The following is a 16,128-nucleotide window of genomic DNA, read 5'->3' as shown; positions in this document are numbered from 1 at the left end:
ATAAGTGGGCAAGTATATCTATAGAATTTTCGAGAAGAGGAAATGCTGCATCACAAGTCACGTGCATGTGTAGTTTTGTTTTTTTTTTTAAGATTTTATTTATCCATTTGAGAGAGAGAGAGAGCACAAACAGGGTGAGGGGCAGAGAAAGAAGCAGATTCCCCATTGAGCAGGAAGCCTGACGTGGGGCTCGATCCCAGGACTCAATCCCAGGACCCCAGGATCATGACCTGAGCCGAAGGCAGACGCTTAACCGACTGAGCCACCCAGGTGCCCGGCATTTGTAGTTTTGAGATACATTGACATACTGCCCTCCATTGGCCTTGTAGCGTCATCCACAATGTATCAGAGTGCCTATTTAGGCACTAAAATAATTTTTTTACTTTCTAAAAATTAATAAACGACTTTGGATGTTTTTTAATGAAGGTTAAGTGAGTGAGATCAACCTTTATCTACTTGAAACATATTTTCAAGGAAGAAAAATTGGAATCACTATTACTCTAAAACAGGTCTACAAGAGAACATTTTATGACATGAGCCCTGAGGTTCAATTTCTATTCCCATCACCCATAGGTTCAGGGGTTTCTTTTCCAAAGACTGAATGTTCAGGCTTCTAATATCTCTTTTTTCTTCCCTTGTGAATCGGTTAAGTGAGTTTCTCAGCTCCCCTGACTGCCAGGAAGGGAGGTTCTCTCTGTTGCACATCACAGTGGGTTGTGATGATATCATATGCAACGAGCCCTGTCCTTTTCTCTCTCTCTCTCTCTCCTAGTACGCTCCTTGAACTGATTTCTTTCTCCTGGGACTTTGTCTCTGCTTGGGCACATTCCTATCAGTAACCAGTCCCTTTGCCAATTCTTTCTCATTTTATTCTCATAATTAGCAGACTCTTGAAGCTGCTTTAACCTGCATTCCCTATTGCTCTAAAGAGTTCTAACCCTTGCTCATGTCATTTATCTGATGTTGAATTTTGCAAGTCAACCTAGCAGTTCTTGCTGAATAGAAATTTTAGTACAGTTGACCCTTGAACAACACGGGTTTGAACCATGTGGGTTCATTTACACGTGGATTTTTTTTATAAAGAGTACAGTACTATAGGTGGATTTTCTCTTATGATTTTCCTAATAACTTTTTAAAGTTTAATTTGTTGTAAGAATACAATGTATAGTACCTATAACATACAAAATATGTGCTAATTGACTGTTTATGTTACCAGTAAGGCTTCCGGTCAACAGTAGGCTATTAGTATTCAGTTTTGGGGGGAGTCAAAACTATATATACTTTCAACTGCACAGGAGGTCAGTGCCCCTAACCCCCATGTTGTTCAAGGGTCAACTGTGTATCTCAACAACCATATTTACATCTGGTCATTCTTTCCCCAACCAGGAGTAACATACATACTTCTTCAGAAGCGGGCTCACTCCTTCCAAGGGAGTATGGGCTTATAGTGGTTGGTACCCAAGGACAGGAGCCCCACAGAACTAACTGGGGTGACAAGCCTTTTGGACTTTGGAATTTACTAGCAGGAGCTGCTACTTTTGTAGAGCAATGGTCCTTTGCCAGGCACTTCACGTTCACTAGCTCATTTAACCCTGATCATAAACTCATGAAGAAGCTACTGTTAATAATCCTATTTTACAGATAGGGAATCGGAGGCTTACAAAGTTTAAGTTACTTACCCAAGGTCACAGCTCACACCGAGCCCAAACTCAACATCCAGTCCCACCCCACTGCTGGGGACTCACAGGGAGACTTTGAACATGCATCAGAAGTTTCTTACCCCCTCACTTTCTCAATATCCTTTGTCCCTTCCACATTTGGTTTTAAAAAAACCCTCATAATTTCTCTTTCTTCCTTTGTTTTTAAATAACTATCATACTGTTCTTTGTAGTAGGAAAGATAAAGGAACAAGCAATCAGCACTTGCCTTGATTGATGCTCAACTTCCTCTTTTGCATCCTCACCGCCATGTCTCACAGGCTCAGTCACAAAACCCACTTCCAAACTTGTGGGGAGATCGGAAAAGTACATGCTGAAACCTAAAGGCAAAGGAAAAGCAAAGAGTAAGTCATACCTTTCTGATGCACACTTCTGGATTCCACAAATGTCTACTGATCTCTAGCCCCATGCCAGATAGGTAATTGCATGCATCCTTATTCTAAGGAATTTTTAAAACCCTACTGAAGTTGGGGGGAGATAGTCATTATGAGTGACTATGACAGAAGGCACAATGAAAACAAGTGTTTACATCTTGCAAAGCTCTTTGTCACCCTGTATTGTGTCTCTTATGCCTAGAATTCCATAGTCAACCTTATTCAAAGTAAGATTTCCCTTTAAACAGGAAGAACTTGTGAAGAAAGGAAACATACAAAATTGGGTTCCGAATTATTTGCTAGTGGATTCTTTGCAACTTTGACTGCATTTACTTCTCTTGAGTAAATCAGGGTGAGATGTAGAAAGATTAATGGAGGATGCCAACTAAAGTATATTGCCTTCTCCACTATCTTTTTTTTAAAATTATTATGTTATGTTAATCACCATACATTACATCATTAGTTTTTGATGTAGTGTTCCATGATTCCACTATCTTTAAAATAAAACTATGAGGGCAATATCATGCAAATAAAAGACTATAAAGGTGTCTATGAAAGAATAAAGTTCATCTCCACCAAGGAATCTTAATACTTTATAGTCACACGTATTGAAGCTTAGGAGCTAGTTCTATAAGCCATAAGCCCTCTGCCTCCCAAAATAAAATAAACAAAAGCCTGAGAAATTCTGTCACCACTTCCTTGTAATATATCCTGAGATAAGGAGAAAAGATGGGTGAGAATGAAAGCTATCAAATGATGCCCCCAAACTCCAAGTCATCCTGTTAAGCAGACCATAATTAGGTAAGCCTGCCGACAGGTAGGCAAAAGCTGAGCGTGGTCCAGCTAGAAGCCAAACAGGGGAAGCCCCAAACACAAAGGTCATGAATTAGTCTGACTTTAAAATTGTACATTGTTTAATCATAGGGTTCCAACAGTTAAATTCAGTCAACCAGAAAAAGCCCTTAAGGATCTAAGTACGTTGCTGTAATGACACTGAACCACCTCTAGGAACACACTTCCCCCCCATCTGCTGCTTAGGTATCCTGTGCTGTCCGCGGAAACCCCAAGATGGCATTCTTGCCTTATTTTTCTAAATGACTCCTTTGGTTAAAAAACAAAACCCTCTGAAATCCTCACAAGGTTGGGTGACTAGATTTGGCGGGGAGAGGGGGGAAGTGACATTCTAGTATTTAATCATCAGTGTTGAGTGGGTTGCAAAGGCAGTTGCCTACTGGCTATGATTTTAGGTATGCTATAGGAAAAGCTCCTAGTTCACAAAGCTCTCTGCTTGCTGGTCATCATGCTGCGTGCAATGGGATTTTGAGCCCCTCTTTCTACGTGTTATCACTTAGGTTAGAAGGAGGCCCCGCAGTTGGCATTTTGGAGTGGTAGCACAGCAAGTCATTATCAGACACAGATAAGAAAATGGGGGTGGGGGGGTGGGGAGTCTAATTATCTGGCAGGGACCTGAAGGAAGAGGCCGTAGAAAAGATAAACTTTGGCTGAACCGGAGATGGAGGGGGGAAATAATCATTGGTGACTTCTTAATTTGATTTTATAGGTTAGAGCTTCTGTTCACCTGTTAGCTTATTTTAATCTTCCCAACAATCCTGCACGGGGCAGCAATGTCAATCCCCAGTCCCAGTCAATACACAGTGCAGTTCAGGGAGATGCCCTAAATGGTCTAACACTGTGCAGAATAACCCGAAGCAGTTAGGCCATGGGGATGATGTGGGAGAGAGTCAGAATGAGAGTCACCTCTTCTCCCTTGTGTGTGTGGCCCTTTCCTCCCAGTCAGCTGCTTCTCGTTGACATTTAAACATACTCAAACCTCTGCCATCACTTGTTCTGCTGTGAAATCCAACGTGCTAGTTTCAGTCTCAATTCTCTTGATCCCTAAGAGGAAACTATGCTATTGATCATTCTCTTCTTCTTAAAACACTTCCCCTCCCCCCCCCCAATGCTGAGATTCTTCCTTGGTTTTCCTCCTAGCTTCTGGCCACCCCATTTCAAGTCTCCCGTGCAGGCTTATCTGCCTCTACCCCATCAGCACGCAGACAAGCTCCTCCTGGTCTCTCCTAGTTCTTCTGTCCTTTCCCCTGACCTCACGCCATACACCTCCATTGTGGTAACTGCCAGGGACTTGCAAATTTAAATCTGCAGCCATGACCTCTCATGAGAGCTCCAGGCCTACTGGACGACATCTTTATTGCCATCTCAAAGGCACCTTAAATTCAGCATGTCCTGCTCCCAGACTCAAACCGGGTCCTCTCAGGTTTCCTAATGAGGTGAATGGTGCCAGCATCCGAAATGCTGTTTAAGCCAGAGACCTCAGACTTGTCCTGGACCTTTTTCTTTTCCTCTCCGCTATAGCCACCCATCATCAAGTCTTCTCAGTTTTATCAAAATATCTCTCAAATGTGCCCACTTTCCATCTCTGCCACTGCTGCTACATTAAACCTAAGCCACCACCATTCTCCCTAAACACTCTGGCTTCTGCTTCATCTCCACAATGAAATTAGAGTAATTTTTTTTCAGAACCTGAATCTGCTCTTTGCTTGTTTAAAAACAGGGCACTGCCTCTCTCTTGCCCTTGTGATGCAGATCAAAATCCTTAGCATGTTTTAACAGGGTCCTGTGTGGTTTGAGCCCTGCTACCCCTCTAGCCTCATCTTACATCTTCAGCCCTGTCCCCAACCTAAACTTGTCCTATGTATTTCAGTTAATTTCATTGTCTCTTGCTCCCAGGTCCCCACCTGTATCTTTTCATCAATCAGATACCAGATCAAGGGTTATCTTGGGCTAGGCTCCCCTGACCCCCTCCTCTCTCCCTCCGAAGTCAAATTCCTTTGGTATTACCCACTTTCTTTTTTTTTTTTATTATGTTATGTTAATCACCATACATTACATCATTAGTTTTTGATGTAGTGTTCCATGATTCATTGTTTGCGTATAACACTCAGTGCTCCATTCAGTACGTGCCCTCTTTAATACCCAACGCCAGGACACAGATCAATGGAACAGAATAGAGAGCCCAGAAATGGACCTTCAACTCTATGGTCAACTAATCTTCGACAAAGCAGGAAAGAATGTCCAATGGAAAAAAGTCTGTTCAACAAATTGTGTTGAGAAAATTGGACAGCCACATGCAGAAGAATGAAACTGGACCATTTCCTTACACCACACACAAAAATGGACTCAAAATGGGTGAAAGACCTAAATGTGAGACAGGAGTCCATCAAAATCCTAAAGGAGAACACAGGCAGCAACCTCTTCGACCTCAGCCGCAGCCACTTCTTCCTAGAAACATCGCCAAAGGCAAGGGAAGCAAGGGCAAAAAGGAACTATTGGGACTTTATCAAGATAAAAAGCTTTTGCACAGCAAAAGAAACAGTCAACAAAACCAAAAGACAACTGACAGAATGGGAGAAGATATTTGCAAATAACATATCAGATAAAGGGCTAGTATCCAAAATCTTTAGAACTTATCAAACTCAACAACCAAAGAACAAATGATCCAATCAAGGAATGGTATTACCCACTTTCAAAGAATGGTTACCACCCCACAAAGGTGCTCATCTCAGTTTGCCACTCTGCATTCCCTAACATGATTATTTGGTTAAAGCATATCTTTCCTATTATAGCTAGGCTCAGCTTTTGCTCACCCTTTTAATACTACCTAGAAGCCTAGGGCCTGGCATATAATAGGTGCTCAGCAAATATTTGTTAAAAGACTGAATACTGAGAAAGGAATAGTAAGATCAATATCTATTTCGCTATTTCACCTAGTTCCCGTCACACCATAGATTTTCAGGGAGAGCTAACATCATCTATATCATACTTCAGGGGTCTTAAAGAGTAATGTCCAATTTGGTTACTTTTTAATATCATCAAGGAAGTCCCATAGTTGTTTTTAACGTAAAAAACAAGGTGATACAACCTGAAAAATAAACATCTGTGTACTGAAACTCCTATTTCTCTTAAATAGACATCCAGATATATTGCATAGGTTATCCAGGTTTTCTGTCATCAGGAAAAGGAAAAAATTCCCATAGATAGAAGGCCTTGGAGAAGATGGATTTCCTTGCTCAAATCAGAGGAGAGCGGACTCAATGCCAGTTGCTGAGAGGATTCATGAAAATTTCCCTAGTAAAATGTGACGACTGGAAATGGAACTGAGAACAAGGAAACTTGCAGAGGGAGGAATTGCAGTGGGAAAACAGCCACGTTATGTGGGGCAAAGAGTATCTGAGCTTCCTCTACCTCATAAAAGTATGATGATCAAAATAAAAGCGTTATAATGACATAAACATACCACACACACATAAAAACCCCGATAGATTTTTCCTTAGGGCTAATCTGATAGAAAGCTTTCAGAATGAAAGACGCTACAATTGGTAAGCATCATCTTCATGCTAAATCTAATAATTGCTAAATCCAATCCTTGCAGTTAAGGAATGATATGATTCCTCTGCAAGCAGATTTGTAACTAAGGAAATGTGACATTTCAGTGGACTGCAGTTTTTATCACAAACTTATACACTGTGTTTTCTCCAAAAGTACCTTATGCTTATGTTTACACGCACACCAGCTTTCTGGGAACACACCATTCAATTTTTTCAAGCTGCTCGTTAGTAGCCAGATGTTAAAGATTTTACCACTTTGGTTGACTTCAACAACAAATTGGTGGGTTATTTCCTAAACCAATTTGTTTGGGGTAGAAATTCAATAGATCTCTTTTAAAGCCCTGAAAGATATAGGAAAATTAATATCTAACTGTAAACAGAAACTAATGATGGATCATTTATCTTTTGCATTTACTTTTGTTTATTTGTCAAAATCCACTCATAACTAAGAAAATTAAATAAATATTACTTTTCTTTCTTAAATATTAAGCAGCTCTAACTTCTGATTCAAGACTAGTTGAGGACAAATATAAACTCAGAGATGTATTTTTAAAGGTAGAGTTTTTTTCTTCTAATTTAGGATCTAATTTAGTCTAATTTAGGATCTCTGGGATAAACAAGATAATTTACCTACGCTGCTAGGAATAATTGATAGTTCAAGCTTCTGTGTGTTATACTTGTTAAAATATTTGCATTCAAAAGCAAAGCCAGAATGGTAGCTCAAGGCTATATGTATCTTTCCTAAGGAACATAAGACATAAATAGCATTTTGAATTGTAATTGTTTTGAAATCCTAAATTTAAAGATACAGACGTGCATTTTTAAAGAAAGAGGACATTGTCTTCTCCATTAAAGCTTTTGCACTGATTCTATGTATGTGCCATACACCATGGTGGGTAATGGATACAAAAATCAGGTTGAGTGCCTGTCCTTAAGAAGCTTGGAGTCTAGTGAGGGGATATCGACTTTAATTCGCTAATTGCAGTGTCCTGTAGTAAGTACTGCAATTGTGGTTAGTACTGGGATTCTGGGAATAAGTAGGAAGAGCTCTGTTCTGGCTATTAGTGATATTCACTGAGATCCTGAGTCCTCTGACACATGCTAGGATTGCATTTCTTCACTTCTTTAAATTTAGGCATGACTTAATTTGGCTCATGAAATATGAGTGGAAGTAACACAAGCCACACCTAGGTAAGAAGCCTTTTTCCTTCATGATGACTGGCAGTACTCCAGATGCTAGGGGCTCCACCAGGTTCCAACTCCAAGGGAGGATGATCTGGAGTGGAGCCCCCAGTTAACCTGCAATGGGCATACAGTGTGCATCAGAAATAATTTATTTTTTTTTTAAGTCACTGTGATTTCGGGGGATGTTTGTTATTGCAGCACAGGCTAACCTCTACAGACTGCTGCATGTTTTACTCCAGACTTAGAAAATTACAAGTTTCCCAGTGTGTACAAAGCTAAGCTGAGACCTGAAGAATAAGAGTTGAAGGGTAAAGACTTGAAGGGAACAGTGTTCCAGAGGGAAAAGTACATGCATAGGCTTGGAACAGGATGAGAATTCAGCATGTGTTGGGGAGAGGTTTTTTGTTTTTTTTTTAATACAGTTAGAGTGGAGTGGTCCAACAGAACTACTGGAGATTACTCTGAGTAGAGGTAACAGTAATTGCTTATCAAGGATACAATTCCAAAGGATTTCTGACTGGTTTATTTGGGCTTTTGGGCACAGAAAGGAGAAATGAAGAACTGAATTGCTGTGGACCAAAATAATGGGTACTTGTCCTTTATGGAAAATTCACCTGCAAAGGTCTCCTCTTTCCAGAAGGGGTGTTTATATTCCTTACTTATATTCTCACCCCACTTTGTATTTACTTCTTTACATATACACTCAAGTGAGTTTTTCATCTTATTAAAGTCAGTTATGCCTGTGTCTATGCACACCTACTAGATTGTAAGCACCTTGAAGGCAGGGTCTGTATCATTTTCATTTTTGCTGTATTGTATTGCATTTTGCATTGTAGGTAGTCCGTAAATTCCTATTAAGACAGCTACTGCTATTTTAGGAGTCTAAAAGCAGATTGTAGCCTTGACTAGCCTCTAAATAACTGCTTTAAAATGAAAATAAATCCCTGTGCACAGGTGGGGATATATCCACTTAAAAATGCTCCAGAAACATGCTGAGGTCTTTTGATGACAGGGAAGGCTGTGGACTTATGAAATTTGCTGCCCAAGACCTAGATTTCAGGGCTACCACATCCTGGTTGTGAGCCCTTGAGTTTAACTTTCATAAGGCTGGTTTCCTAACTTGTGAACTGCAAGGAAAGTTTGCCCTACTCACCTCTCGGGAATATTGGGGAACCAAATAACAACTCTGAGAACTTTAAAGTTTATACAATATAATGTGATAATCATGTTACTGCTGCTGTTAGCAGCATGATTCTTGGATCATTAGAGGAAGTGGGTGTCATGCAAATCCTGTGCAGTTGATTAGACCTGGGTTGGAATTCTTTCTTCATCAATTAATAGTTGCATACTCTTGGTTTAGCAACAAACCCCCAGCATATCACCCAATTTCCCTCTGATTTAAACTAGAATACTTATTTTACACAAATATTCTTAGAGAAGCCTCACATTCTAGAAGGCCATTGAGCTTTGAAGTCATACAGGTGAATTCAAATCCCACCTCCATCGCTTTTATTAGACATGTGACCTGGGGTAAGTTAATTAACATCGTAGAGCCTCAATTTCCAGCTCAATATAATGGGGATGGTATTACCTAGTTTCCCGAGGTTAAGAGACTACTTGAAGTAGAAAGTGCTGACTTATCATGCCTTTGAAATGTTAACATGTCCGTTTACCACAGAGCAAACTTCATCCCTAAAAATTCTGAATTCACACTATTCATGGAAAAGGCTCACTAAGACTCAACAAATTGTACAGGGCCCTCTTCCCTTATCTCAACATAGAGAAGATGACTGAATGAACTTAAACTTAGACCTCTGGTCAGTGGGTGACTCACCAGACCAGACAAGATTCCTATTTACCTGCAGGAATCCAAGGCAGCTCATGAGAGCTCATTTTCCCTTTTTCCTTCCTTTCTAAGGGATGGCAAGGACTTGTTTTCCCCAGGGTTGTCCAAGGAATTTCAGGAGGAAAAAAAAGAGATCTGGGCCACATTCCAATAAAGACCGTAGCACCATGTGGACAACAACAGTCAAATTGTTGTCTGTTTTCTGAAGTACACAATCTTGGCCCAATAAAATTGCTCACTGTGGTCATCTGTCATGGTCTACCCAGCTGGCGGCTAGAGGAAAGCTGCTCTAGAGCAGGTAGATGAGCCAGGCCTCCAGAGGGAAGCAGATCTGCCTGAGTGCCAAGTCTCTCCTCACACACAACCTCTGAGGTCCATTCTTGACAAAAGAGCCCAAGTAAGCTGTCTGCCAGGCCCCTGCTTTCACTGGGGTGTGGTTTGTGCACTGCAGCATTGGTATCTCCTGGGATCTTATTAGAAATGCAGACTTTCTGGTCCCACCACAGACCTACTATGCCCATCTACATATTAACAAGTTTCATGTGCACTTTACACTTTGTGAAGCACTTGGCTACAAAGTCTAAATGACGCCTGACACGAGGTGCCAAGGAGAGCCATTATTTAGGACTTACTGGGGAAGAAACCCCCAAATCTCTTCACCAAAATTCTTAAACTAGACAAGATACAATTAAATAAGCCCTCGTCTCTCTGCCCTACCACACATGTATACTACTCTGAGCACAATAAAGATATTATTCACTTTCTAACAAGGATCTCCAGATTTCAGGAGTTGCATAAAATCATATAGCTAGACAGTTGCTAAAATGTAAAATAACCTTCCTTTTTTGTAACTATTGGTTTTGGCTGATAGAAGTCATGCATACAGTCATATTTCAGAGAAATTACCATGCCTTAATGAGAACTTTAGGTTGAAGGAAGACATTTCAGTCAAATGATAGTGAAATTGATATGATCAAAATGAAATATGTGGCATATTTATCTAATCAGCTAGAGCTGCAATCTCTAACCATAGTCATTTACAGCTCAATCAACTCATCTAGTCATTATCAGCTAATGATACAATGAGTGATTACTCCCACATGGAGATAATAAGTGAGTTCATGAAAATCAGCACTTCTGTTATAAAGTGTGACAGGTAGGACTGAAAATAAGGTCTTTGAATGCCGCTAGTGCCTGGCTTACCTGACAAAAATTTAATAGGAAAAAATGGAATGGCATAGTTATAAGACGAGGTACAACCCTTCTGGAAAGCAACTTAGCAATTTCTATCAAGAATCATTAAAATGGGGGAGCCTGGGTGGCTCAGTCGTTAAGTGTCTGCCTTCGGCTCAGGTCATGATCCCAGGGTCCTGGGATCGAGCCCCGCATCGGGCTCCCTGCTCCGTGGGGAGCCTGCTTCTCCCTCTCCCACTCCCCCTGCTTGTGTTCCCTCTCTCGCTGTGTCTCTCTCTCTCAAATAAATAAAATCTTTAAAAAAAAAAAAAAAATCAAAATGTTCCCACCTTTTTATTGTGTAAAAAAATTTTTTTCTTTTTTCTGTTAGTTTCAAACAATATCAAACTTTCAGAAATTGGAACTGGAATACAAAGAACTTTTCCTGCACCACTTGAGAGTAGGTTGCTGATACGATACCCTCATCATCCTTGAATATTTCCAAGTGGATTTCCTACAAATGGATAGATTCTTCTCCATAACCACAATACGACATAAAAATGAGGAAATGAACATTGATACATCACTCCCATCTTGTCCTCACACTCTATTCAACTTTTGCCAATTGTTTCAATAATGTCTTCATAGTAAAAGGACCCAATTCTGAATGACACTTTGCTTTTAGCTGTCATGGCCCTTTAGTCTCCTCCAATAAGGAACAGTTCCTCCTTCTGCCCTTGTTTTTCATGGTCATGTCACTTTTGAAGGTTATAGACCCATTATTAATTTGGATTAGTCTGATGTTCCTTTACAGTTTGATTCAGGTTACACGACTTTGGTAAGAAGATCACAGAAGTGATGGTGTGTTCTCATTGAATCCTCTCAGGTGGCACATAATTTTGATTAGTCTCATTACTGGTTATATTAACTGTAATCACTTCATTGAGGTATTATCTACCAGGTTTCTCTACTGCAAAGTTATTCTTTTTCCCTTTGCAATTAGTATCTATCAGGTAAGAAGTAACTTTGAGATGATATAAACATCTTATACCTCACTAAAATATTTGTTTATTTATTTATATCATTTGTTTTTTTAGATTAGCATGAACTCCTTTATTCCTGTTTTTTTCAATGGGCTTTCATCTGTTACCTCATTATTTATTTTGCTGCTCAAACTGTCCAAGATTTTGCTAGTGGGAACTCCTTCAGGTTGGTTTTTGTGTTGTGTTGACATGCTCCTCTTATTCTTTAAGCACTTCTCTTCTTTCTGGCACAGGATGTTTCAGGCTCATCTTGTACTTTCCCTGCTCCAGCACTGGAATCTTCTATTTCTCCAAGGAGCCTTGGGTCCCGTTAGCGGAGAATGGTATTTAGAAGCCAAAATCTGGAAGTTAGATGTGCTCATTGCACAGCGACACTGGAAGTCATGACTCCCAGCCCTCCTCAGGGCCAGAGCTAGAGAATGAGTGTCTCTTTATAGATAAGTAGGATATGCACAGAGTTGTTTATATCTACATATTCAACCATGAATACAAACTGATACTTTCAGTTTGAATCTGACACCACATCGTTTCTTGTAGTTTTCTTTTCAGTAATTTCTTTCTTTGACAATGAGAAATTTGACTTCCATCATTGTTAGGATATTTACTTATCTGATTATCCCACTTGTGTGAATTTCCAGTCCCTGCTGCTACCCTTTATCCCCACAGGGACACCCTCTCAGCCTCCAGGATTTCCCTCACCCCACCTACTGTGCTTTGCCCCCTGTAGTAGCTTTTATGTTTAGCATACTTAATATATTTGGAGTTCGGTTTCCTTATTTTTCAGGAAATTTTAGGAATATTTGATTTATAGAATCTTATTCATCTCTATAATCCAATCAGAACAGAGTTCCTTTTAAGAGACTTTATAATCTAAATTATTATAGCGTTAGGAAAACATTTTACATTCACACTATGAAAGGTAAAGGACTTTCTGAATTATAGACACATACACACACACGTATAGAGAGCGTATATTTTCAGTTCTACAACTTTCTTAAAAGGTTAGTAGTAAGATAGCAACACAAAAACTCACAGGTCCAGATATCACAGAGCTGTTCACTCTCCTGATGAGCATGAAATTCTAACTAATTTGACCTCAAAATAGACAAGTAGATAAACAAAAAAGGCTAACAAAGATTTTCTATTCTTTCATCCAGTAGAGAATAGACCTCTATAGTCTATTAATCCATTCACCTATATTACCAAATAGTCAGACAATAAAACCAAATTATTGCTGCCACCATAATTTATTCCTCATGTGTGAATAAGAAACAAAAGCCAAATGCAAAATTAGAGGACAGAGAGAAGGGAAAAAAAACTACAGAAACACAGAGACAGAAAAGTTCAAGTCTATTACCACTCGAGATTTATTTCTGGAAGCCAAGAAAAGATGTGCCTAGTCTTAAGCCACCCCTCACCCCAAACCCCCTGCTCCTCCCAGTAAGTGTACCTCTCTGGCAATGCAGCTTACCTGGCTCTGTCAGGGATGCATGGTTCTGTCTTGGTGGATGAAGTCCAAGCTGTTAAAGGATAATTAAAAAGAAGTAAAGTCATGATTCTTATATAAATACCTTATATAAATACATGTATCAAAGATTTTTTAGTTAACCTATTAACTAATGAGGGAACCAGTAAGATAATACAAGCAGTTTCTATAATGACTTTTAGAAAAAGGAAAGGAAAGAGAAAGGAAAGGGAAAAGAAAGAGAAAGATATAGAGGAAGAGAAAGAAAAGGCGCTTACGACATAATTTTAATTCTACCTGTAATTCAAAGGAAAAATCTAAATTAAAAATATAGTTTGTACATAAAGATGTTCATTTCAGTATTATATTTAATAGATGCAAATTGGAAGCAATCTAATTGCCCATCAATAAGGAAATGAATAAACATTGGTAAACACACAGATTATTAAGCAGTCAGTACAAATGGTGGTTGAGGACCCCCTGGTTAAGAGGACAATTTGAGCACGCACTGAATCTAGCTGAGAGCAACAAAGTTTGGAAGCAAGTGTATGCTATGATTTCAGTGACCATATATTTCAGTTCACCTGGGACAGCCCCAGGGTGCCCTTATTGTCTTGTTATTAATCTCCTTTTTTTGCTTTCAAAAGCATCTCAGTTTAGACGATACATTATATGGTCACTTTAGCTAGCCTTGGTTGGCTGGGGGATCAAATCTCATTCTCAGTAAATTTTCTGGGAAACATCCTAGAAGAACAGACCACAAGTAATAGGAGTCTTTCTTCAGTATTTACACCCAATTTACACCTAGATAGGTCAGAACAGTGGCTGGCATATTATAAGCACTCAAAAATGCCAGCTATTATCATTGTTATTATTACATTTGATGTGACTAGACAAGCTAAGTAAACAGAGGACACTGCTGTGGCTGCTCTTTATGAGGGCAATCTTGGACTTGGGACACTGCCTGGAGGCATCTGGGCTCTCGTAACAAAGATGTGGACAAAACTCACAGGTACAGAGGTGACGCTCCCTGCTGTAACCACCCCTGCTATAGCTTGTTCGTTATTTTCCGTTGGCTTCTACGCATAAGAAAACCACAGGACATCCATTTCTTTGGGCTAAAATGTTTGAATGGGGATCTCAACAATTTTCAGACTCCTCTGAACTCATACAAGCAGACCAGCACATATCTTGTGGAAAACTGCTGAAAAGACAGAGCAGTTCAAGAGAAGGGGACAACTCTTAGCAATCAATTGTGTCTTATTACTGAAGCAAAAGGATAATGCCATAGAAGATTTCAAATAAATGTTCCCATCAAGATGCAGGAAGAGTTTGAATCTATAAAGCTAGAGAGGACATGAACAGAGCACTGTGCAGAAAATGCAGCCCAAGAAAGGTGTTATAGAGATGAGAAATAGGAGCCTGAAACAGAAGCAGCAAACTACAGATTGTTGAAGGAAATTGTGAGTTATAGATGTTCTCCCCTAACTTAGAGAAGATTTATGAGAAGAGAAGAGATGGACTTTGAAGAGAACTATCAGAAATTCAAAATATGTATATACTAGGAATTCTAGAAAGAGAAGACCAAGCAGACAGAAGAGAAATAATAATCAGAAATATCATAGAAAACAACTTCCACCAGCTGATGAAAGGCTTGAATATTCAGAGCAAAAGGGTTAACTGAATGGCTGGCAAATTAGTGACGAAACTCACACCTAGACAGGTTTTGTTGTATTTTTGAAAAAACGAAAAAAAATTCCTATAAGTATTTACAAAGTAACATGAAAGGTCAAATTTCTTCACTGCAACACTAAATTTCAGAAGGTTGAAAGGAAAAGAATGGGATCTGAGAATCTGCTCTCTACTGTGAGAGCCTCAGAAAGAAATCATCAGAAATGCATATATTTTGAAACTACCAAAACCGTATCTCTCTTTTAAAAATTGAAAAATATATTTTAAAGGTTTATTTATTTGAGAGAGAGGGAGAGTGCGTTCGCAAGTGGGGGCAGCGGCAGAGGGCTTGGGAGAGAATGAATCCCAAGCAGGCTCCACGTGCCCCGTGCAGAGCCAGATGCAGGGCTCGATCACACGACCCTGAGCTCATGTCCTGAACTGAAACCAAGAGTCAGACACTTAACCAATTGAGCCATCCAGGTACCCCCCCAAAATAGAAATATTTGGATTAAATAAGTGAATCAAAATAAAGAACTCAAGAATAAGTAAGACTCACTGTAAAAGAAATGGTAGAAAACAGACAATGCAAATGTTAAAAAGTGTTCTTCAAAAGCATCATAATGTAAACGTAGTAATACTCAGAATCTAGATCTAAAATCTCTGCTTACACCAAGAAAAGAAGTAAGATGGAAGGAGAGAAAGGAGGCAATATGGCAAATTTCACAAGTTTTATAGGAAGAAGTTAACGGATATTTTAATGATTGATATTGACAAACAGGCTCAAACATTTTTAGAAAATTTAACAATGTAGTTACAAAAACAAGCATATGGAAAAAACATTATTACAGGAAACATGAAGGAAAATTAAAAAACAAAAGAATAACAAGACAGTAGAAGAAAGCCCAACCATATTAGTTGACAACTTCTTAGTAATAAAAAGAAAGTTATATAGGTATAAAAGTCATATAACTTTATTTTAAAAATTAAGACTTTTAGAGTGAGCTAAAATAAGACTTGAAAAATTAGAGGGAAGTACCAGGTTGCTGAATGGGAAAGTTTCATCTTGTACAGAGATAAGTTCTCTCCAAATAAATCAATGTAATTATTGCAATTACAGTAAAAATCCAATGGGAATTTTGGGAGGCAATCCCAACAATTTTATTCTAAAGTTTAGCTGTAAGTATATTGAGATCAGCAAGGAATATTTTGACAAATGACAATAAGAAGTACATAAGAATAGGTAG

This window comes from Halichoerus grypus, chromosome 8, assembly GCF_964656455.1.
Source record: "Halichoerus grypus chromosome 8, mHalGry1.hap1.1, whole genome shotgun sequence".
Classification (NCBI taxonomy): domain Eukaryota; kingdom Metazoa; phylum Chordata; class Mammalia; order Carnivora; family Phocidae; genus Halichoerus; species Halichoerus grypus.
The sequence above is the reverse complement of the archived record's forward strand: the minus strand, read 5'-3'. Positions refer to the sequence as shown.